The sequence below is a fragment of the Populus alba genome, chromosome 17, assembly GCF_005239225.2.
Source record: "Populus alba chromosome 17, ASM523922v2, whole genome shotgun sequence".
Classification (NCBI taxonomy): domain Eukaryota; kingdom Viridiplantae; phylum Streptophyta; class Magnoliopsida; order Malpighiales; family Salicaceae; genus Populus; species Populus alba.
The window spans coordinates 13,989,306-14,013,454 of NC_133300.1; the positions used below are offsets into that span (position 1 = coordinate 13,989,306).

At 29.6% G+C, this 24,149-nt stretch overlaps 1 long non-coding RNA gene and 1 pseudogene across 1 annotated transcript; one reads left to right on the plus strand and one right to left on the minus strand.

Moving 5' to 3' along the window:
- The first annotated feature begins 1,933 nt into the window (after positions 1-1,933).
- Positions 1,934-4,889, plus strand: LOC118029399 (receptor-like protein kinase FERONIA; annotated as a pseudogene).
- Positions 4,890-22,165: 17,276 nt separating this feature from the next.
- On the minus strand, positions 22,166-23,334 carry LOC118029397 (uncharacterized). The gene is made up of 2 exons (XR_012168390.1): positions 22,956-23,334; positions 22,166-22,565 (listed from the first exon to the last, which is right to left on the minus strand). It is a non-coding gene; the product is annotated as an uncharacterized lncRNA (long non-coding RNA).
- Positions 23,335-24,149: the final 815 nt, after the last annotated feature.

The following is a 24,149-nucleotide window of genomic DNA, read 5'->3' on the forward strand; positions in this document are numbered from 1 at the left end:
TTTTGAAAATCTCGTCCTAAGGCTTTAATTGTTTGCAGTTTTATTGATTTTCCTTGTTATTTTTAGATTTCATGCTTCATTCCTTTGTAATTTTGGATTTTTATTTTGTTTCCTAGTTGAGATAATGTTTCTGGTCTATTTAAGGCTTTATAAACCTTGTAAAGAGGGGCACTTGAGGATTGTTAATCTAGAGAAAATAAACCCTGTGAACTAGGGGTTCACATATGTAGCCCTTTCACTCATTAAAACTCATATGTTTTTTTTTCTTTGTTGTTATCTTTAGCTTTTACCTATATCAAATTTCAAATGGAAAAATACAATAAAATTGTTGTGAAATATTCTAACAACATATTCCATTGATATTTTACAATGCTGGTAGATTTTGTTAATAGAAAAAACAATCCATTGATGAGATACTTCTAACAAAAGTTTTTCATCAGCAATTTCCTTGGCAATTCTAAGGCCAATGAAGTCTTCACTATTTACTTAAAAGAATATTATATTCATTATTTTTTAATTTTCTAGTAGCAGAAAGGAGAAAGGTTTAATGCTTATATATATATATATATTCTTTATTTTTGTATTGAAAATGTATCTCATGTAAGTTATATTTTTACTCCAAGAAAAAAGAAAAAAAGAAGTAAAATAAAGAAAAATAATAAAAGGAGATGTTATCATTTACCCCCAAGAAAAAATATAATATATTCTTTATTTCTTGCATTTTCTTCATCAAACCTCTTACATGTCCCTAAAATATGATGATTGAATGAGTAAATAAGGTGAGTGTGAGGATGGAAACCACCATTTAGAGGTGTAGAGATAGAGAGAAGTTCGGTTAGAGAAAGAAGAAATTGGAAGAGAACCAAGTTAAGAAGAGTAAGAAGAAGAACAAATTGTTAAAGAACATCCTTAAATCTTGTTTCAAATTCAAGTGGTAAGAAAAATCTTTTCTTTTTTTTCATCTTTGTTTTGATTGAATATTTGTTGGAAGGGATGAAACCCCCTTAAATGTGAAGAACTAGGTTTTTTTTTTTGTATATGCTGATTTTTGGAAACTAATGAAACAAATAGAAGTAATTAGCAAAGAAGGAACAAAGTGAATAACAAAGAAAATTGAAGTATATCAAGAGGAAACCTAAACATAGGGTCGGCCACCTTTGAGCATGAAGGAGGGATAGAAATTGAATTGTGATCATCAATGTTTAGAGCTTGAACTAGCACTCTCAAGAGAAATAAATGATTAAAAAAGAATTTTCCAAGGTGTCATGTATTCTTGGAATAGAGTAAGAGAAAGCATTGATTATGTCATGTTATATGCTTAAAGAATTAGAACATATCTTACAAATTTTAAACGTGAGATTATGGTGAGAAACTGAAGTGCTTGGAATGAAAGAACTTGGAAGAAATCGAACTTGGTGGTTCGGCCATAGGGTAGATTCCAAAGGAAAATTTCTTGATTTAGGAATAACTCTTAAATGGAAGTGATGATGTAGAAATAGCTTATTGATGATATGAGAATAAATACTGTTGATGGTTTCAAATAGAAGTATGTATGCATATGAATATGTGTATTTGCTTGGAAGAAGAATTTATTAATGGTGAATAGAGGGAAGAGATTGGAGAAAAAACCATTAATACATACATAATTAATTATTATACATATAATTTCTAAATATAAAATATGTCTTGAAGGATATATATATATATATTGAATAAAATAATATGAGAGCTTTCATTTGTGATGTTGCCGTGTTGGTTATGGCATATAAGTCTTGACTTTTCAACTTGTAATTAAATATATTGATAGGAAGAGCTTATATTTGTGTTAATTAAAAAAAATAAAGAAAGCAATAATGATAATAGATGAGTGATTAAGAGAAAAATTAGAATCAGTCAACTTGAGCATGACTTAAACACCTCTCAGCATATAATTAAAAGGAGCTTCTCCTCTTGATTTCTTCATCTCTCCACCTCTGGCCAAAAACAAAATGAGCAGCAGCAGCAGCAGCAAATATCTCTCTCTCACAAACTTATCTTTATTCGCACCTCTGCACCTCTCCTTCCTGTTCCTCCATCTCACCATCCTTGTAACCGGGGGTTTACCACCACCTTACGTTCCTCTCGATAACATAGCGCTTGATTGTGGTTCATCCGCCGATAGTTTTGGAAACGATAGAAACTGGACTGCAGACATCAACTCAAAAGTGGCCCTTCTAGATCAAGGCAGCCCCTCAACAAATCTCACAGCAAATGGAGCCTCCACTAGCTCTGTACCTTATTATACTGCTCGCGTCTCTCTCTCCCAATTCACCTACACATTTCCTGTCACAACAACAGGACCTAAGTTTGTTCGCCTCTATTTCAATCCAGCTTCCTACACTGGTTTCAACAGGTCTAAGGCATCTTTTTCGGTCACAACCGGTCGCTATACCTTTCTTAGCAACTTCAGTGGCTTCCATTACACTGACCCACATGGTGAACGAGGAGGTTACGCCAGAGAATTCATCTTAAATGTTGAAGATGAGCAGAAAAATCTGAGCATAACGTTCTCGCCAAGCCCTCATGTAGCTGATGCATATGCTTTCATCAACGGGATTGAAATCGTATCCATGCCCACCAATCTTTATTACACGACTGCGGGTGACCCAGGTCTGCATGATGTTGAGAAGAACGTCAATTCTACCCTTCAAAAAGAAACTGCTTTAGAGCTTATGTACCGAATAAATGTGGCTGCGAATGACATCGAACCGTACAAAGACAGTAGCATGTTTCGAAGTTGGTTAAGGGACGTGGATTACTTGACGGATGCTAGACCGAGCAGTCTTCTGTATAATTACACTATTCAACTTCAGTATAATAACCACACTCGCAATGCTGCACCTGACGTACTCTATCGATGTGCTAGGAACATGGGGCCCAATGTTACTATAAATGAGGAATACAATATGACTTGGGAGTTTCCGGTCCACTCCACTTTCACCTATTTTGTTAGGCTTCATTTCTGTCAGTTTATACCTTTTATATTACGGGAAGGCGATCAAATCTTTCAAATATATATCGCTAATCAAACTGCCGAGCTTTACGCAGATATAATTTCTTGGGCTGATGGAAATGGGGTTCCCATATACAAAGATTACGGAGTGATGATGCATGCCAGAGGAATCGAGGAGGTACAGAATTTGTCGATTGCATTGCACCCTAGTCCACAGTCATTTAGTTTCTCTGATGCAATGTTGAATGGAGTTGAAATCTTCAAATTGAGCAAATCAGACAATCTTTCCGGACCAAATCCTGGTGTATATCAGGATAGCCCCATTAGTAATACTCCTCCTAGCACGACATCAACAAAGCCAACGCATAGTAGAAGAGGAATAGTCACCATTATAGGTGCTGCTGTTTCGGGTTTTGTCGTCGTCTCTTTCCTATTTTTCTTGATTTTCTGGAGAAGAGTCCAAAAACTCAAGTACTGGGTTTCCGGTGATCGAGCTTCAAAGTTAGGCCCTCTTGTTTCCTCGTCAACAAAGTCAACAGAAACCCATAGGCCATCTCTACCTTCTGATCTATGCCACCGTTTCTCGCTAGCTGAGATCATAACAGCTACAAACAACTTCGACGATTCATTCATTATTGGTGCTGGTGGCTTTGGTAACGTGTACAAAGGATTATTTAATGGTGGAGTCAATCGTGCTGCGATCAAGCGATTGAATCCAAGTTCACGGCAGGGTGCAACCGAGTTCAGGACAGAGATTGGGATGCTCTCCCAGCTTAGATTCCGCCATTTGGTTTCTCTAATTGGTTACTGTAATGAGAATAATGAGATGATCCTGGTGTATGATTATATGGCTCGGGGGACGCTTAGTGATCATCTCTACAGAACTGATAATCCTCCACTTTCATGCATTCAACGCCTAGAGATTTGCATCGGTGCTGCCCGTGGGTTGCATTACCTTCACACAGGTGCCAAGCACACTGTCATTCATCGTGATGTGAAGACAACAAATATCCTGCTGGATGAGAAATGGGTGGCCAAAGTTTCGGATTTCGGATTGTCCAAAACAGGCCCTACGAGCACATCGAAGGGCCACGTGAGCACCATTGTGAAAGGTAGCATAGGGTACTTGGATCCCGAATATTGTCAACGCCAGCAATTGACAGAAAAATCTGATGTCTACTCATTTGGGGTTGTGTTGTTCGAGGTATTGTGTGCTAGACCAGCAATAAACCGTTCAGCAGTGCCAGCAAGTCTAGCAGAGTTGGCTAGACAAAGCCACAGCAACGGAACGATTAATGAAATCATTGATCCGTATCTGGATGGAAAGATCTCACCAGATTGTCTGAAAAACTTTGTTGATGTTGCAGTGAGATGCTTGCTCGAGAATGGAATCGAAAAGGCCATCGATGGACCGATGTGGTTTGGGGCCTTGAGTTTGCATTGCAACTGCAAGAGGGCGCGGAAGAGTATGTCATAGGGGCTCAATCTGAGAAAGAAGATGACATGGAGACTCCTCTGAAAGGCTCCTCAATCGATGACAGCAGTGATTTGTTTAGTACTGGCAGTGAACTAGTTGTGAATTCCCGCATTTTGGAAATGGCAACAACAAGCAGCAGCGACGGACAGAGTTTTCTAAGCAACGAGTCGGAGAAAATGATGTCTGGTGCTGTGTTCTCCGAGATCATGAACCCAAAGGGGCGATGAGAAGCAAGCTAGTTAGCATGCTGCGTTAGTATAGGCCTCAAGACAAAGGTTTCTAGCTGAAATACCTATCGATGCATATATATGCATTACTTGTTTGAATAATTTTGGTAGTGATAATTAGTGTGTCTGATAGAATGATTTTATTGCAGCACTCTGCATATTCAGCATTAATTGGAACCAATTTTTCATGTTATTTGGCCACTCAGCCGCAACATCACCACTCTTTCAAGCTCACAATATGAACAATTGCATGCTTCATAATTAAGAAGTTAGGGATGCTCAAGCTATCTGATTCAAAATTCGGCTCACTTTCATCGTTAATTGTAAATTCATGAGAAAAGAAAATGCAAAATGCATTCGAAATTAATTTATGACAAATTATTATTTATACACAAATAATTGATCAAATTTACAATTGATCAAATTAATACAAAGGCTAGACTCCACAATATTGATAATGTCTTTGTTTTCACAAAGCAGTGCAACAAGTTTATAATATATATACATTCCACTTCTTTTTTCATAAATGGATCGTTTAAGAGTTAATTGATTATGTGTAATGAAAATCAAACTCAAGGGTTGTTTCTAGGTTATTCAAGATAACAACGATGAATTAACTATAAGAGATTGATGTATTTTAAACTTGATGAGTTTAATTGTTCCATATTGAGTTACGTCATCTAATGACTTAAGAAGAAAACTAAAATTTTCATGTCGCCGAGAATACTTTGATTGATATTGATATTAAGGAATTAAATGATCTTTTGAGAATAATAAACATACATAAATCGATAAAGATGATGATAGCGATGAAATTAACATAAAAGATTGTAATGGAGATTTGTAACATGATTAATTTCTACAAATGCCACTAATTTTCTATTTTTTAATGTTTTTTTTTTTCAAGATTCTAAATTATTATTGACAGGGTTACCAAATGACTTAGGCCATCAGTATATTCTAGAGAGTTGAAAAAGAATTACTGCAAGCGTCATTACCACTTTTTACTCATCGACTGAATAACAAACAGTCTATTTGATGGTTATAGGTTAAAATTCACAAAAGGAAATACCGACGGAAAAATATAAAATACCAATGGAATGATATACAATTTTTTCTATTGGTGATATATTATATTCATCGATGGAAATGTTGATGGAATAAAATAGGTTAATTTTTTTTGGCATGCTTTTTCTGTTAGTAAATCCATAGGTAAAATTATTACTAACAAACCACAAATCAACGATTAGAGTTTTTCTGACGGATTATTTCTATTTGCGTCGAGAAAATTTGTGTCGATAGATTAATTACTAATTATAAAAACAAGTCTTCTTATTATTGATACTCATGAGATTGATACTTGAAGATTTTAGCTTATAATACTATCATCTTATGAATTATAAAAAAATTATTAAAGACTAAAAATATTGATTGAATTAAAAATTATCATGTGATATTGTAGAGAAATAAAAAAAAATATTAAATAAGAATTACAACGTTACCAAATTATCATGTGATATTGTAGAGAAATAAGAAAAAAAAATTTAATTAAAAATTACAACGTGAATTTACTAGTTATATCTAAATTTATGAAAATCAATAAAGAAAGGTCCACATGTTAAAGGACGAAAATTCTGACGTTTCATTTCCTGCAGAACGTTACCAATATATTTCCATAATTTTTTTATAAAAAAAACAATTCCAAGGAAATATACAGAAGTCTGATTCTGATGTCTTAAAAGTTAATTTTCTTGGAAAGTGCGGATTTTTTTTAATGTTGAATTATTGATTGCATAACGCCAACGACTTGGAAGTCTTCGATGCCTTTCAAAGGTCACTTCTACACAGCACAGACGAGACGACCTGTCAAAGGTCTTCTTCCATTAATTTCCAATTGGTCCAAAGGCTTGGAACTTTGCCACCAACATGTATCTGCCTTTCATATTCCATTTTCCTTGCCGGAGTGGGCATCCTATTTTAAAAATTGACCTTTTATTTTTTTTGTTCAATTCTGCATAATTCTTAATTTCCCTTTCACTACCTACTTATTCTTAATTATGAAATAAAAAAATAATAATTAGCCAACTCAAAGGCATCGTTGATGCAGGAGAGAACGATAAGGATAGTAACAATATTATAGGAAACACAGCAAAATTTAATGAGCAAAAAAATTACATATGTGAATCATAAATTCATATGAATTTTTATTTTTTTAAAAAAAATTGTTTGTGTTGTCAAGAAAAATAGGATTTCTAATCTCTACCAAGGATTTTAGCTATCTTTTTTGTATGTGTGATGTGTGGATGAATGACATCAAACTTTACGTAATGTTCATGTAACTAAACTAGTATAATATTTTAATTAATCTAATTTTGTCTATTTTTATTCATCATGAATATGTCAAACTTACTTTTGGTCTCCAATAAATATATATATATATATATATATATATAATGCATGACAAAAACCAAGAATTTGGTACAGCCAACAATAAATAAAATGTCAAAGAAAATAATTGAGTTTACTTAGGTTAACTGATTAATTTGTGACTCATGTAACTCATATAAATAAAAGTGAAAAAAAATCACTAAGATCATAGCCCAACAATACTAATGCCAAAGAATTAAATTGAAATAAAACTTATTTTAAAAAAATGTAAAAACAAATTGAGTTAGTTGAGTTTCACTTGACTAACATGCAATCCACATAATGGTGATCAAAATAAAAAAAAAAAAAAATTAAATTAAAGGAACATAGAAAAAAATACCTTGGAGTAAAATAAAAGGAATATCGAAAAAAAAACCAAAGTCACCCGGGTTAACTTGACAAACTTTGTAACCCAAGATAATCCTATAAAAAGAAAAAATAAAAAACAAATCACAAAGATCAAAGCCTAATAATATGATTTCAAATGATGATAATAAAAAAATTAAAAAAAAAAACATAAAAAAAATTCTAAGATTTGTGATATGAGATCAATAAGAAACCCACATTAGGAATGCATGAAAAGACCATGAAGCTAAAGACCCAATAACTTAATGTCAAATGATAAAAAAAAAATTAAAAATAAAAAATATTGAATGAACCTCAGTTCACTCAACAAACCCATGACCTAGTAAAAAAAGACCGAAAAGATAATTTTTTTTAAAAAAAACTTAGAAACAACAATGAAACTCAAAGCCCAATAACCTAAATTAAATGATAAAATTGAAAAATAATAATTTTAAGAAAATGGCATAAAAATATCAAAGTTTAAAATCGGGATAATTTTGAGACTAGTGACTCGAGTCATGCAACTAAGATTAAACCATGAAGGGCAACTTTAAAAAATACATAGAAATCTAGTCATCCAAATTAGAAAAAAAAAACAATATTAATAAAAAAAAATAAGAACAAATCTGGATCAAAATGAATATAAAAATTAATGAATAAATTTTAGGGGGAAAATTTAAAAAAATTAAAGTTAAAAAGCATTAAAAAGAAAAACAAATAGAAATATTAAAACAAAATATGACTAAAATTGATAAAAAAAAATTACAACATGTTGGGTGCAAATTTTGAGGTTAGGAAAGAGAAAAAAAAGAGGATAAAAAAAAAAGTTTATTGGGAGCCCAACCTCATCTCCATCATGAACATGTGCCCTACCATTGCAAAAGAATGATGCTTTGCTTCAGTCAATGTAACGGACAAGCAATATTTGATCATTGGGAAGTGCTATACGTGCCGTTTAAAAAAGTTAATGTCTCTTAATTGCTAGTGCGTGGCATACACCAATCATCTTTTTTAAAATTAATTTTATATATAGTCAAAAACTTAATTGCCCTCCCATCCAAATAGATATATAGTATAAAATAACCATGTTGAAAAGGCTTTAAGTGCCCTAAACATGAGTTTCTCTTACGAAGGCAAATGATTCTTTCACGATGCATTCAAAGTGGCAAAAAGACTAGAAATCCCTTCTCTTGATTTGTTTTTTTATACTTTTAAGGGCATGTAAGCTATTACAATATTCATTTGACATGTAAAAAAAAACTTACTTACACCCCTTCAAAATGATAATAACTAATAAATTAATAGACTAGCGAATGAGTTTTTCTCTTAAGAGAAAAATAATAGTTTTACAATGATGAAATATGAGTGTATGCATAGTGAAAAAACCAAGCTCTTTTTTTTTTTTTTGTAAAATCTTGGAAATTATGGTTGCATGTTGACTTTTGTTACAATTCCCTCAAATGATTTTTCTCTTTTTTTAATATTTGGGTTCTGGTTGGATAAAGAATATTAATTATGATGATTGAAAATAAGTAACGTTTTCACTTTATGTTTATTTAGTATTAAAAGATCAATATTTTCATTCACTAGTAAAAAATCATAACATTGGAAATATGGATCCTTTAAAATAATATTTGTTAACAATGCAAGAATAAGTATCGTAATTTGTTTTTTCCCAGTTTTACAGAATGAGTTTTTAACAAAAATCATCCTCATCTATCTACTTGTTTGATAATGAAGTTTGTAGCACAAGTTGCATTGATCTGAACCAACTTTTTTTTATTATTATTATTAAAGTGGATATTCAGGTTAACTTTGCGTGTATCTTAATTAATTTTATAGGTTTTAAAATTAATGAATATATAAACTTTTAGTGACTAATATATTAATAACCACATAACTCGAATCTGAAATCACATAAGAACAAATCTTTAATTCCAAGCTTGCATCTATTATATGGTTACTAACTTTTCTTTTTATTTAGCCACTCGGCTGCAACATCTTATTTCCTATTCTTTTTCTTTTTTTGTCCCCCCCCCCTCTTTTTTCGAATGAACATCCTATTCCTTCAAGCTGGAAATATTTGCAAGTGCTAACTAATTGAGCCAGTACTTTATTTAAGTAAGTAATTACGATAATAAAAAGTTATTAAAGTTATTTAGGGATGTTCAATCGATCTTGGAATGAAAATAAATTAAGAGATTAAGAAGAATATTTTTTAAATGTTTATTTCGAAGACAAAAAAAAAAAGAGTCGACCTTTTTTTTGTAAATAAAAAATTCTTTATTCTTATCATGGTATGTTTAATTCAATTTTATTTTTCTAATGAAAACCACATTTAGAATAACTTTTCACAGATAATATATGGGTGTCGAAAACCTATTATAAATAAGTTTTCCTATATTTTTAAATAAAAAAAACAAATTCCTACCTTATAATTTATGTTATGTTCCCACTCTTCTCACAACCTTTATGTAATCTTTTTCATGAATAAAAGAAAGGTCCATGAATTTACGAGTTTATGTCTAAATTTATAAAAATCAATAAAGAAAGGTCATTTGTTAAGGACGAAAAATCTGACGTCTCATTTCTAGAACGTTACCAAATATATTTCCATGATTTAAAAAAAAAAAAAAAACAATTACTTAAGGAAATATACAGAAGTCGTGATTATGTTGAATTATTGATTGCATAACAGCAACGACTTGGAAGTCTTTTTTTTTTTGACGTGGATATAGATGAGCTTGTGTTATTTTAATTACTATTACAAATTTTTTAAAATTAATTAATTATATAAATCCTCTAATAATCTGAAAATATTTATTTATCGTATAATTATTAAAAAAAAATCAAAATGATAATTAATTGAACTATCCTTAAATAACGCTTGAATTCTGAGATGCCTTCAAAGGCTACTGCAGCCCAATACGGAGGACCTTTCAAAGGTCACTTCTTCCATTTCAATCGGCTCATAAACGGTGCTTCAACATGTATATGCCTTTAATATTCCATTTTTCACGCCGGAGTGTAGGCATCCTATTTTTAAAAATTGACTTATATTAATTTTTTTTGTTCAATTCTGCATAAGTTTCTAATTCCAACCTTTCACTACCTGTTTATACTTAATATGAAATAAATAAATAAAATTAGCCAACTCGAAGCAATGGTTGACGCAGGCAAGACTATAAAGAATAATTTAAGCTTGGAAAAAGAATCAAGATATGAAGCATAAATTTATAATTTATTTTATATGAAAATCAAACCCAATAAGTCTGTTTTTTTAGATGTTTACAAGACTTAATAAATAGATTTAAAAAAAAAACTCTAACTCTAACTAAAAAAAAAAACTAGAAATCCAAAAGCACAAAAGGAAATTAAAATAATAATAAAAAAACCAAATTAAATAATAAATTAAAAAAACCAAGAAAAAATAAAAAATTTAACCCAAACAACAACATCCCTAAAGGCTTGATTCCTAATCTCGGAAGATTCAACAATTCTGATAATGAGATGCAGTTTTAATGTGTTAACCCAATTTTCGCAACAAAACCTCCTCTTATATTCTAAACGTGTCTTACTGATTCATAAAAGTATATTGTAAGGCCTTTTCCACATTGTGTATCGAATTCAAATCTCTATCTAGTTATATAAATTTTAATTTAATTATATATTAACTATTGATTCTGAATGCTCATAACTTTAATTACTAACAAATTGGATTACATTAAATGGTTTGAATCACCTTTCAAAGTATTTGATTAATCTCCTCTCCTCTGTATATCTCCCTTTCTAATCTCTTCTAAGATTTTAACTTTTTATTTTTTATTTGGAGTGGATGAATGACATCAAATTTATGTAATATTTAGTATAACTAAAATTAATAATATTTAAATTTAAATCTAATTTTGTACGTTTTTAATTAATCATGAATATGTTCCTCCAATAAATATATATAGTATATAAATATATATATATATATATGCATGGACAAATAAAGAATTTGGTACTCATTTCTCTTTTTATTTTACTAGTACGGTGAGTTTCCCACGCTACATCACATATGAAAAAAAAAAAACAATTCAGGCGATGATAATCCAAGTCAAGTTAGGTTAACTGACTAACCATGATCTAGGATAAAAGTTATATGGGATAATGCTATAGAAAAGAAACAAAAAAAATAAAAAAGAAGGCGCCGTATCTAATATCAAAGATGAAACTCAAAAATAAATTCAAAAAATAAAAATGTCTAGAAAAAAAAACACGAGTCAGCCTGGGTACCAAATAGCCCTGCTACCCCTCGATATGAGATCATAATAAAAAAAATAATTTTAAAAAACTTAAAAAGGGACTTCATAAAGAGTTAAATCAATAAATAAAATGCCAAGAAAACGAATTAAGTCCACCGATGTTAACTTGATAAACTTGTGAACTCTGGTCAACCATATATAAAGAAAGGTGGAAAATCACTAAAGATGATAGAACCCAACAATCTAATGCCAAAAATTAAATTGAAATAAAAAATCATTTAGAAAAAAAAACAAATTGAGGTCAGCCGAGGTTTTTCACTTGACTAACTCGCAACCCGCAAAATGTGATCGGGATAAAACAAAATAAAAACCCAATGTAAAATAAAAGGAATATTGAAAAAAACCAAAGTCAACCCGTGTTAATTGACAAACCTGAGACCTAGGATAACCCTATAAAAAAGAAAAATAAAAAAAAAATCATAACTCAAGGTCCAATAATATAATTCAAATATGAAATAAAAAAGAATAAAAAAAATCATAAAAAAGTCTAAGACCTATGATATGACGATAGAGAGAACACCCACATTAAAGGAATGTGGATAAATATAACGAAGCTCAAGACTCTAACTTAATGTCAAGGAATAACATAAAATAAATAAATAAATAAAAAACTCGAATGAACCTGGGTTCACCCAAAAAACAAACCTATGACCCTAGGTATAAGAGACCGAGATAACTCCATAAAAAAATAAAAAGAACAATCATAAAAACTCAAAGCCCCCAATATCCTAAAGTTTAAAATGATAAAATTAAAAAAATAATCAATTTTTAAAAAAAAGAAAATAAAAAATATCAAAAATTAAATTGAAGCTTATCCTCAAAACTAGTGACCTGAGTCATGAGACCAGGATTAAACCATAGAATCTCTAAATCATATCTAAAAATTAGAAAAACAAAACAAATAACAATAAAATAACAATTGAATCTGACATTAAAAATTAAATGAAAAAAAAACAATAAGGGACTAAATTGAAAATTAAAATAAATTAAGAAACTGAAAAAAATAGCAATCACATAATAAGGATCAAAATTGGATATAAAAATTAAATGAAATAAAATTATTAGGGAGTAAAATTGAAAAACTAAAGTTCAAAAGCATTAAAAGCTTAAAGATTCATTGGAGCCCAGCTCACCTCCAACTCGTGAATGCATGCCCCACCATTTGCGAAAAAGATGATGCTCTGCTTCAGACGCTGAAATGTTATGGACGACAACATTTGACCACTAGGAGGTGCCACACCCGCCGCTTGAGAGAACGTGAATGCCTCTATAATGCTGGTACGTGCGTTGACATTGATCGATATGGTCATGATTTCATTCTCATCGCATTTATAAACCATTGTCCTTTAAGGATTATTATTGTTCATTTACAATCCATGCACGTTGCTAAAACTAGAAATTGACTTAACCATCCTTTCTATCATAGTCTCTTGAGGAACAATTGGTTTTCGTTGTGCATACAATACAAGTATTTCCCCATGTAACTATTTTAATAGAATATGCATCGTTACAACATTTGGATCGAGAAAGTTTTTATTTTTACACCTCTTGCATAGACACCTAGTACCGCCTCCATTAATATTTCTCAAAGTAGATATTGTGTGATTAATAAAACCTTAAACTCCATTACAATAATTCATCATCCACAATCATTGGTGTAAATCTTGATATATTTATGAACAATCATCCATCACTTCTATCAAACCTATATCAAATAATGATGAAAACATGTATTAATTAACTATGTAAAACTAAATAAATTTGCAAAAATATTGGTTTACCTCAAGATTATTCAGCCTATTTTAATACTTCTCTTAATTCATTATCAATTATCTAAATAGATACAAATTTGTACACTTTTATAAAAACTACAATTCGACAATAAAATTGACAAAATATAAAACGAACTCGTTAAAACAAGCCATTATTTATTTCATCACAGCACATCTAATTCGGTAATTCGACATAAGTTTCAACAATTTATAATTAAAAATACAATTTTATAAAATCTAAAATAAGCCATAACATGTACAAAATCATAAATCCATACAAGAAGTTTTGTTTGAAAAAAAAAAAACAAGTAAACACGTAAACAAAATACATATACTACAAAAATATACAATAAAAAATTAACATTTTAAAATTATATTCACAATAAAAAAAAAAGAAGAAGATAAATTTACTTAAATGGAAATCCTTAATAAAATTCAACAAAAATTCCATTCAAGGTGTCTTAGACGCTCTGATGCTTTGAGCGCTCGCTTTCATCTATAGAGGAGCTGGACCCCACTAATTATTGCACAAATAATAGGAGAGCTTTTATTTGTGGGATGCTGCTGTAAATATATTGATAGGAGAGCTTATATTTATGTTGACCAAAGAAAAATCAAGAAAACAATAGTGATAATAGATGAGTGAGTAAGAGAGAAGAGAAGAATAAATAAGAATTATAAATAAGATTATTTAGTTTAGATTTAGTTTTTCGTGTTTTAATATAGAATATCATTGTGTTCAATTACAAGCGTAAATTTTAATTTTTTTTAGAAAAGGTTGAATTTAACTATGAGTTTTTGGATCTTTATATCTATGGAGTTCAAATTAGTTGGTATCAGAGTAAGGTGCTAAAATCATGTTATATCCCTTTATCTTTTTGTTTCTGTGTTATTTCATCGTTGTCGCTTGCATATAAAACCTAGTTGTAGAAAAAATTAGAAAAAAAGAGGGAAGATTATTTTTTATATAGTTGAATACAATTAAAGGAAAAAAAAAAGGATAAATGAAACCACATAAGGGGAAAAATTTTGTTATTGATTTCAAGTTTGATACATAAAAATCAGTCTAAAAATAGTGTATTTACTTAGTTTGAATTATTTAATCTATTTCATTAGTTTTCATAAATTTTTTAATGTTTATTTGTGTCCTAATATCATTTATATTACATAAGAATTTGTTTTTCTATTCATGATTTTGTATTTATAGTTTTGTATTGATAATTGTTTTTTGGTTCTTAGGACTATATATATTTTGAATTGTTTCACTAAGTCTTTATTTTTTTTTTTTTTGGGAATTAATTTCTTAAAAAACTAAATTTTTTAGATTAGATGGTAAAAAGTGAAATATAAGCTTGTTATATAATGAACAACCAAAAATTTATAATGAAGCATAAGAGGATTGATATTTATTAAGTGTAAACATGTGAGAGAGTGTGAGGATATATTTTCTATTAATATTAATGTTATTTCAAGATCTTGTAGATGTCAACCAAAAGATGACCATCACTGTCATAATCTAATTTTTAACCCATTTGCTTTTAATTTAATTTTAGGGGGTTAAAAAATCAGGGACTTGTTTAGAAAATTCAAAACTCTAAGGACCAAATTGAAAATGGTCATTCCCAAGTAGAAATGAGGGTGTCCCCATCCTACCAGAAAACACACCCAAGCTTACTCAATGTTTTCTGTTTTCTTTTGTCCCACACAACTCCATTAAAACACTAAGGATACCGCCACCAACAGTCCGGCATGTGCGGGACTGTTGGTGCCCCAATCCGATTGAAAAACAATGTCCCCAGGCCTCATCATAGTCCTGGGGAGATAAGTAGTTGGCAACCCTATAAAAGGTTAAGGAAGGAAAGAAAAAGGGATGGAAAAAAAAGATGAAATGAAAACTGAAAAAACAGGGGACCTTTTGGGTTCCCTTTCAGAATACTAACAAAGGATTGCCCATGGTATTTTATTCATTTTTTGTTTTGATATCTGGTCAAACGAGATAAATTTGAGGATCTTCATTGATTTATTTATGAGCCCCTCGTGCTTTCTTTTATTTATTTTTCGTTGCATATTTTGTTTTTCATTTCACGTTCAATCTACGAACCTTTACTGCTAACGGAAACTTGTTATGCAATGCATTTTTTTCTTCTTGTCTAAAAAGAGAAACAATAAAAAATAGAAACAAAGGTAAAAAAAAATGAATAGAAAAATTATTTCTTCTTCATTTAAATTCAAATCTTGATTTATTTACTAGTGTTATAGTAAGGTGTACCACACTTTTTGCGTTGTGCAATATTTACCAACGCTAGAGTTGGAAAATATTTGTAAGTAAATGTCCACGGGACGCCAGAGTCAAGAAACATTGTAGGAAGATGAAAAAAAAAAAACAAAGAGGAAAACAAATTCTTAACAATTTTAAACAAAACAAGCAATGCAACTTATCTTAGGTAGGACGTTTAAGGGGTGATAATATCTTTTTTTTATGTAACCAGTCTCGTATCATAGAATCTCTGTTAACTAGTTAGGGTTCCTAGTGACCATAATACTAGGTGGTGACTCCTTGAACTAGACCTTTTCTCTAAAAGAAAAGGATGCCAAATATCTTTTTTTTTTCCATGAAAAGTTTTTAATCGATCGCCACGATGTCCGGGTATGACAATCACAATCAAAGGATAATAATATTTTAGAATGAGATTATTTGGCTATGTAACAAAAATTATAGATAATAAAAATTAGGTTTGGAGAAGTTATGAATATGATGGTTGGATTGAGAACTAAAGTAGTTAGCCTTCAAAATGGGACAATTTATAGAGGTATCGAGGGTAGAAGGCTGGCGAGATGAGCTATTTCACCTTCAAAGGAGTCCATAGCAAAAAATATAGATGAGAGAGTTGAAGATTTTGATAATGGGCATGTGCTAGGTTTTGGCAATATAAGACTCACAAACATGAGGTAGTTCGACCACAAGATTATTCCAACCATAGAAAAGCAGATAAGGAGTATGGTTTTCATGATTATTTGAATTAAAATAAAGATTTTGACTTTTCAGGGCAAAAACGATTCTGAAATACATTTGAAATAGGAGAAAAAAAGATAGTTGATTTTTTATTGTTGCCATTATTATGAGAAAATGAAGGTAAAACTTATTGTTATTGTGGTTTTTGACTATGCTATTATGTAGTTGGATCAAATTGTTTTAGGTAGAAGAAGGAGTTAAGAGAGACCCGTAGAAACTTGGGATGAGATAAAAGCAATCATGAAAACAAAAAAAAGATTTGTTCTTAGACATTATTATAGATAATTATTCTAGATATTCTAGAGTTTAGCTCAAGGGCATAAAAGTATAGAGGATTACCACAAGAAGATGAACATTGATTGATTATAGCTAATGTTGTGGATGATTAAAAGTTTACAATGACAAGATTTTGAATGGTTTGTGTCACAATCCAATTTTAGGTACCTTTAAAATTATCTTTTATTTTATACAAATATATATATAAAGAAGGGATCTACATGTATACATAAGAGATGGAGGAACCAAACTGGATCTTTAAATTTTTTTAGAAACTCAATTGCACCATTTAAAGACCTAAATATGAAACGTAATGCAAATTCAAGGCTAACTTAAATAAATATTGGACAAATTTGCATAAAAATTAGGTTTGAGAACCTAATTAGATTTTTATTAAGTTAATTTGATTTAATCATAGGTCTAATTAAAGGTTGAATTAAGTTTATAAAATTTAATTTCAACCAAAATTAAAAGAATTAATTAAGTGCAAGAACTTAATTAGACTTTTAATAGGTCAACTTAATTTTACCAAGGACTTAATTAGTAAAAAACTAAGTTTGAAAAGCTTAATTGAAAAGATTGAAATTTTGAAAGGCCAGATTTAATTTTTACAAGATTAATCGGATGAAATTAAGAGTGAAATTACAAGCAAATCAAAGTTTAGAGGTTAGTTAAAGATAAATTGAAGAAATTCAAAACCAAAACCTTATCCATAAAAAAAAAAATTAGGGGTACGAGATTGAATTCTCAACCACAATTAACGTAATTTAAAGTTTAACGCAAATTTATTCTAGCATGAGAGTTATATGATTCAATTCAAGACCCACTCGATCCAACAGCTAATAAAAGAGTACATATTAGAGAGAGACCTCCCTCCATCACGCATGGGCATGGAATAACTGCTAGTAGATTAATGAAACTAGCAGGTGTGTTTGTACACCGACAAGCAGTTCTTTTTGAAACGACCGCAACCAAACAATGCTTTAAAAGGATTTTGAGTACCTCCGGTTGTGCCGGCAGGGCGAGAGCCAGCATTAAGAATCCTGTTAATTTCAGAATCCATCATGAACTCCAAATCTAATTCAATAAAAATATTAATTTTAATAAATAAATTCAAAAATACACAACCAGGTAAATATTTCATTTATTAACATACTTGAATTTTCTAATTTTATTTTTAGTTATCATCAATATCTTTTTTTTCGATTATTAATTCACATAGTTGTCGATTTATTTGATTAAATGAATGCATAAGCTTTTTAATTTAAACTTTAAACTTTTTAATGTAAAAAATGCATCAAAAAGCATGCACGTACAACGTTTTTGCAAGAGAAAAAAATATATAGCCCACGAATGACGCATCATTTTATTTGTTTTTTTTATAAACAATTTGCAAAATAAAAAAGGCCAATGTGCATGGGCCCTAATAAAATGGACCAAGCAGGCTGACCTAGCTTGCTAGGTCCAGCAATGATTGGCCTTTGTTTTCGTTTTTATTTTTTGAGTTTCTAATTTTTTAAAATTAATTCTTTTTTTATATTTTTTTATTTATATTTATATCAATACCTTTTTTGATGTGTTTAAAGAGCCTTTTTGAAATGAAAATTATTTTTTAATTATTTTTTTAATTTTTTAAGAGGTTCTTCTGATTTATCTATAATTTTTTTGAATCTTTTTGTATAGATGAATTTTATTTTTGAAAATAAAAAAATTATTTTCAAATAATATTTCTAATATGTGCAGCCTTGCATATTAGTTTTTTCTTTTCTTTTATTCAATTAATTTAATGTGTGTGTATTTATTTTTATTATCGTTTAATTGAATAAAAAAAACTTATTTTAATCAATAAATTTAACAAACACAATCATTTAAATATCTCTTCTTAGTTTTTTTTTCCCACTTAATAGCACACATAATTCTCAATTTATTTAATTTTATTTTATGTATAAATTTTTTGATTTTCACTTATAATTTTTTAAATACAAAAAGTTGAAAAAAATCTATATATAAAATGTTTTGTTGAAAGAAAATATCTAACTCACGCCAAAAAAAAAAATCTAAATATCAATTGTTTTTGGTGCCCAGATCATGACTACACAACACAGAGGACCTTTCAAAGGTCTTCCATGGCCAATTGGTCCACTCTGTTTGCTGCCTCATAATATGCATTTATATTTTTTTTTTCAACCAATTGTATTTTTGCATAATGAACTTTCGCTCAACGGCAATCTATCTACTTGTTTAATAATGAAGTACGACAACATGAACTCCAGAAAGTCTCCACCATAAGTTTTGAGGTTTCACCGCACCACCAGGGCGTCAGTAGCACAATCAACATTGATCTGAACCGATTTTTCTTTTTATTTGGCCACTCAACGGCGACATCCCTATTCCCTATTATTTCTTCTGCCTTTTTTATATTTTTTGAATCAACTTCCCTATTCTTTCAAGCTGGAAATATTTGAATGTGCCAACTAATTTCAAAGATCTAATTAAAAAAAATAACTAAATCAAATTAAAAAAAAATTCAAACCGAAACCAGTTCAAACCGACCGGTTTCGGTTAAGTTCAGTTATTTTTCTCAGGACAATTACACCTCTCTCTCTCTTTTAGCATCTTTAAGCGTATTCGAGATGGGCTGTTCCAAACATATTATTTAATTTTTTAAAAAATTAATGTAGGTATCTAATTAATTTATATGTATTTTAACTAATTTTACAGATCTTAAAATTAATTATTATATGAAGCTCAAACTAATAATCTCTAAAAAATAAATTTAAAACCTAACTAAGCTCCAACCTTTAAAATTCATTTTTATCTAATTAATGTTTAAGTAAGTGTAGAACTTCATGATGAAGGTGTTTATTTAATATAAACTTGTCTCTAAAAAAAAAAATTGAGTAAAAATTAATGTGCTGGAAAGATACATGAATTACAGAACAAGAATCATTATGAAATTTTGGTGTAAATCTATCGTCGTGAAAGATTTCAAAAAAATGTCATACACTTTCAAATCTCAACCGTTAATTTTGTATGAATCTGTTACCAATGAATATGCAAAAATAAGGATTCAAAAATGTTGTTGACAGCCATGACCAGAAACGCAAGGAGATCGCCCATCTATATCTTTGTTTTTTAAAAGGCTACTAGGCCTGGAGAAAGACCTAGGCGTGCATGGACATTGGCCCTAGCGTGCCTGGGCTCAACTCTATGGCCTATTTGTGTTTTTTTTTTTTTTTTTTGTCATGAGATTTTTTTATGATTTAATTACTTAATTTAATTTAATATTTTAATTTATAAAATGTATCATAAATATTGTATAAATTTCTTAAATTATTTAAAAATTTGATATTAAACTTTTATGGATTTCAAGGGAAAAAAATATTTTTTCAAAAATTGAAAAAATATAAATCATGCATAATGTATTGAGTATTTTTTCATTTTGAGTGGAAACAATATAAATAATTAAAGATAATATAATGAAAAGAAGTCTCAAAACCATGTATCAAACATAACACGCATAAAAATGCATATAAAAACACAATAAAAATTTGATTTTAAAAAAATTAGCATAATAAATTAAAAATATTGGTTGAATAGTATAATTTGAAAAACAATTGGTAAAATAATATAATTTGTATATTTCACTATTTATAATTGTGACATTTAAGGATATTATATTTAAGAATCATGATGTTATTGTATAGTGACAAATCATCCAATGTGCTTAATAGTTTTTACAAAATGGTCTAACCATTTTTCTAAAATTTCTAGAATTTTCAGAATGTGTTCTCCATCTTATAACATGCATTTTCTCTGTATTCAAGGACATATGCATTCATCACAACATCCTTTGAAAATTCAAGAACTCAACAATATTTAAATTAAAATTAAACTCAACAAGATAAGAAGATTGTATGGTGAGTTTAATCTTAATTTAAATATTGATGAGTTCTTGGATTTATAGTTGTCATGAACCAAATAATTATATGATTAATAAACCAAATAACCATTAAACAATTGTTATAATTCCTTATAAATTCAAAAGAAATTTTATTTACAAGCTACTTTAAAACCACATAAATTATAAGAAAACAAACATGTCAAAAAGATAAAAAATATGATATTATGATGATATATTTGGATACTGATATGCCAAATGGTGTTATGATGCATCCATATGTCCTTGAATATGAAAAGGAAATGCATTTTATAAGATGTTGAACACATTCTAGAATTTATTGTCATACTTTTTATTTCTTAAAAACTTTGTGAATCTTTTGGCAATAATGACTATATCATCATCATATCCATTTATATCCTCATGATGATTAATTGATTTTTATAAGTGTTTTGAGTGTTTTGGCCTCCTCTATGGCTGTGACTTTGGGTTCCAAGCCCTAGGCAAAGACCTTAGAATTTTACCAATTATTTTTCTTATTTTTGATCCTTTTTTCTAGGCTAATTAGTTCATTAACGAAGATAATGAATCTAATGTGCATTTCATAAATGTTTTCATTGGGTTTCATTTTTGAAAAATTATATTTCTCTAGGAAAGTTTATTAATCTAGAATTTTTAACTTGAGTTGTTCATTACTTCTAGTAACTTCCCGATTTTATAAATAGTTTTTTAACTCCTAACCTTATTGAACTCCAAGTGGGTAACTGCATAAAAGAAAACATTAATGATTTTAGCATTATAAATATGCCCTTTTTATTTTGTTTATCATCCCATTTATCTATGGGCTTAGGACAAACTTTTTTTTTTGTCTAATTTTTATTTTAATGGGCTTAACCCTCAACAATATCCCATAACTCAATAGATTCAAGAAAGGTTTTCAAGAAGCTCCTTTACCTTGTAACATTATTATTATTATTATTAATCAATTTTATTATCACTCTAATATATAATCAAAATATCAACCTAATAACAAATTTACCTCAAAAGATAAATTATTCGGGAATATACAGGACAAAATATAAAAAAAAACTATATATATATATATTGGATTTGGGTTTCACATGTAGAAAAAGAGGTTTCATCACTAATTTGAAATGGTTAAAGAATGATTTTTTTAACGCATGAGATGGGAGAAGGTTTTTATCCTTACAAATTATGCATTAAATATATATTTTTTATATAATTGAAACATAAAAAGAAAATAAATTTAGTTAAGCAGGAGAACATTGTCTGTTAAAATCTTAGCCCTTCATTTAACTGGAAGGGCTAAAATTAAACTAACATGATATATCAGGATAACACTAACTTGAATGAAGCTCCCGTCATATAAACAACTATCGACAATTAATTATATTTAACAAAAAAGAATATTAAAGGGAAATAAAATATAAATATTAGTTTTATATTGAAGAATGCACAATGATATTCTAAACTCAAGGATAAATTTTAAATTATGTTATATGAAACGTAAAAGACAACAAAACACAACACAACACATGGTGGGGTCTTGACAACACCACACCCCCATTCAAAGAGATAATGGTGGAAAAAGGAAGGGGAAAAGATGATGGAACACAGAGACAGTGATGCAGCAAAACCTCAAATCGTACAGATAATGATGGAAAAAGGAGGAAAAGAAAAGCATTATGGAACACAAAAAACAAGGAGAGAGTGCGATTGAGGGTCTCAAGAAAGAAGGGCTCGAATGATCACAAAGTCAACGACGCATAACCCAGCTCAATCATTAGACTGCTGCGCACCAACTCTGCTGCATAAGAGGCCGAATAATATTCATGATAATTGCATACCATGGATGACAACTTACAGTAAGTTGGTATTAGTGATCGAGCAATGAAAATTGTTTTAAATGAGAGAAACATCTTTTTTAAGCTTCAGGGGTGGCCAAAGCCCCCTGTCTCCCTAGCCTCTGCAAGGGTTTGTGGGTGATTATCTCTTCTAGATGACAACAGTTTTCTTTATATCTATATATTGAATTCTCAACCACAAGTAACGTAATTTGAAGTTTAACGCAAAATATAATCTACCATGAGTATTATATGATTCAATTCGACACCCACTCGATTCCAATAGATAATAATGACAGTAGTAGAAAGGGAATTAACAAGCTCCCTAAAAATTTAAGAATCAGGACCCTTACCGGAGTTGTATCCATTACCTGGGCCGCCACCAAACACTGGTTTCTCTGGATCGAAAGCACCATCTAAAACAGGGCGAGAGCCAGCATTAAGAATCCTGTTAATTTCAGAATCCATCATGAACTCCAAATCGATGTTGGAATCAGCTATGGTGTACGAGGGGGCGTCACCCTCCATTTCCGGCAGTGAAATACTAGCACCGCAACTTTTTGTGTTGAGCAGCGTCATCATCAACAACAACGACAATGTTAGAGCAGACAAGGAAAGACTCTTCATCGCATCTCTCTTATGCTGTCTATCTAATCAAATATAAAAGCAAGCAGCTAAGAAAGGTGAGGAATGTGGCAATGGTTGACTGGTTAGCTCATATTTTCCTATACATGAAATTAAATGACATCACAGGAGATCAATTTCACGCAAGCAATTTTCTTTTTTTTAAGTTCAAGCTAGGTCCAGCAATGCTTGAACTTTGTTTTTGTTTTTATTTTTGAGTTTTTATTTTTTAAAAATTAATTCTTTTTTTATTTTTTTATTTATATTTAGATCAATATCTTTTTTTTTATGTTGTTTAAAGAACCTCTTTGAAATGAAAATTATTTTTTAATTATTGTTTTAATTTTTTAGGAGGTTCTTCTGATTTATCTATAATTTTTTGAATCTTTTATATAGATTAATTTTATTTTTTAAAATAAAAAAATTTTTTTCAAATAATATTTCTAATATGTGCAGCCTTGCATATTAGTTTTTTATTTTATTTTATTCAATCAATTTAATATGTGTGTATTTATTTCTATTATCGTTTAATTGAATAAAAAACTTATTTTAATCAATAAATTTAGCAAACACAATCATATAAATATCTCTTCTTATAAAATTAAATATCTTAATCTACTTCTCTCTCTTGATTTTTCCAGTTTTATTTTTAGTTATCATTTATAGTTTTTTTTTTCCACTTAATAACACACATAATTCTCAATTTATTTAATTTTATATATGTATAAATTTTTTGATTTTCGCTTAGAATTTTTAAATATAAAAAGTTGAAAAAAATCTATATATAAAATGTTTTTGTTAAAAGAAAATATCTAAATATCAACTGTTTTTGATGCGCAGATCACGAATACACAATACAGAGGACCTTTCAAAGGTCTTCTTCCATGGCCAATAGGTCCACTCTGTTTGCTGCCTCATAACGT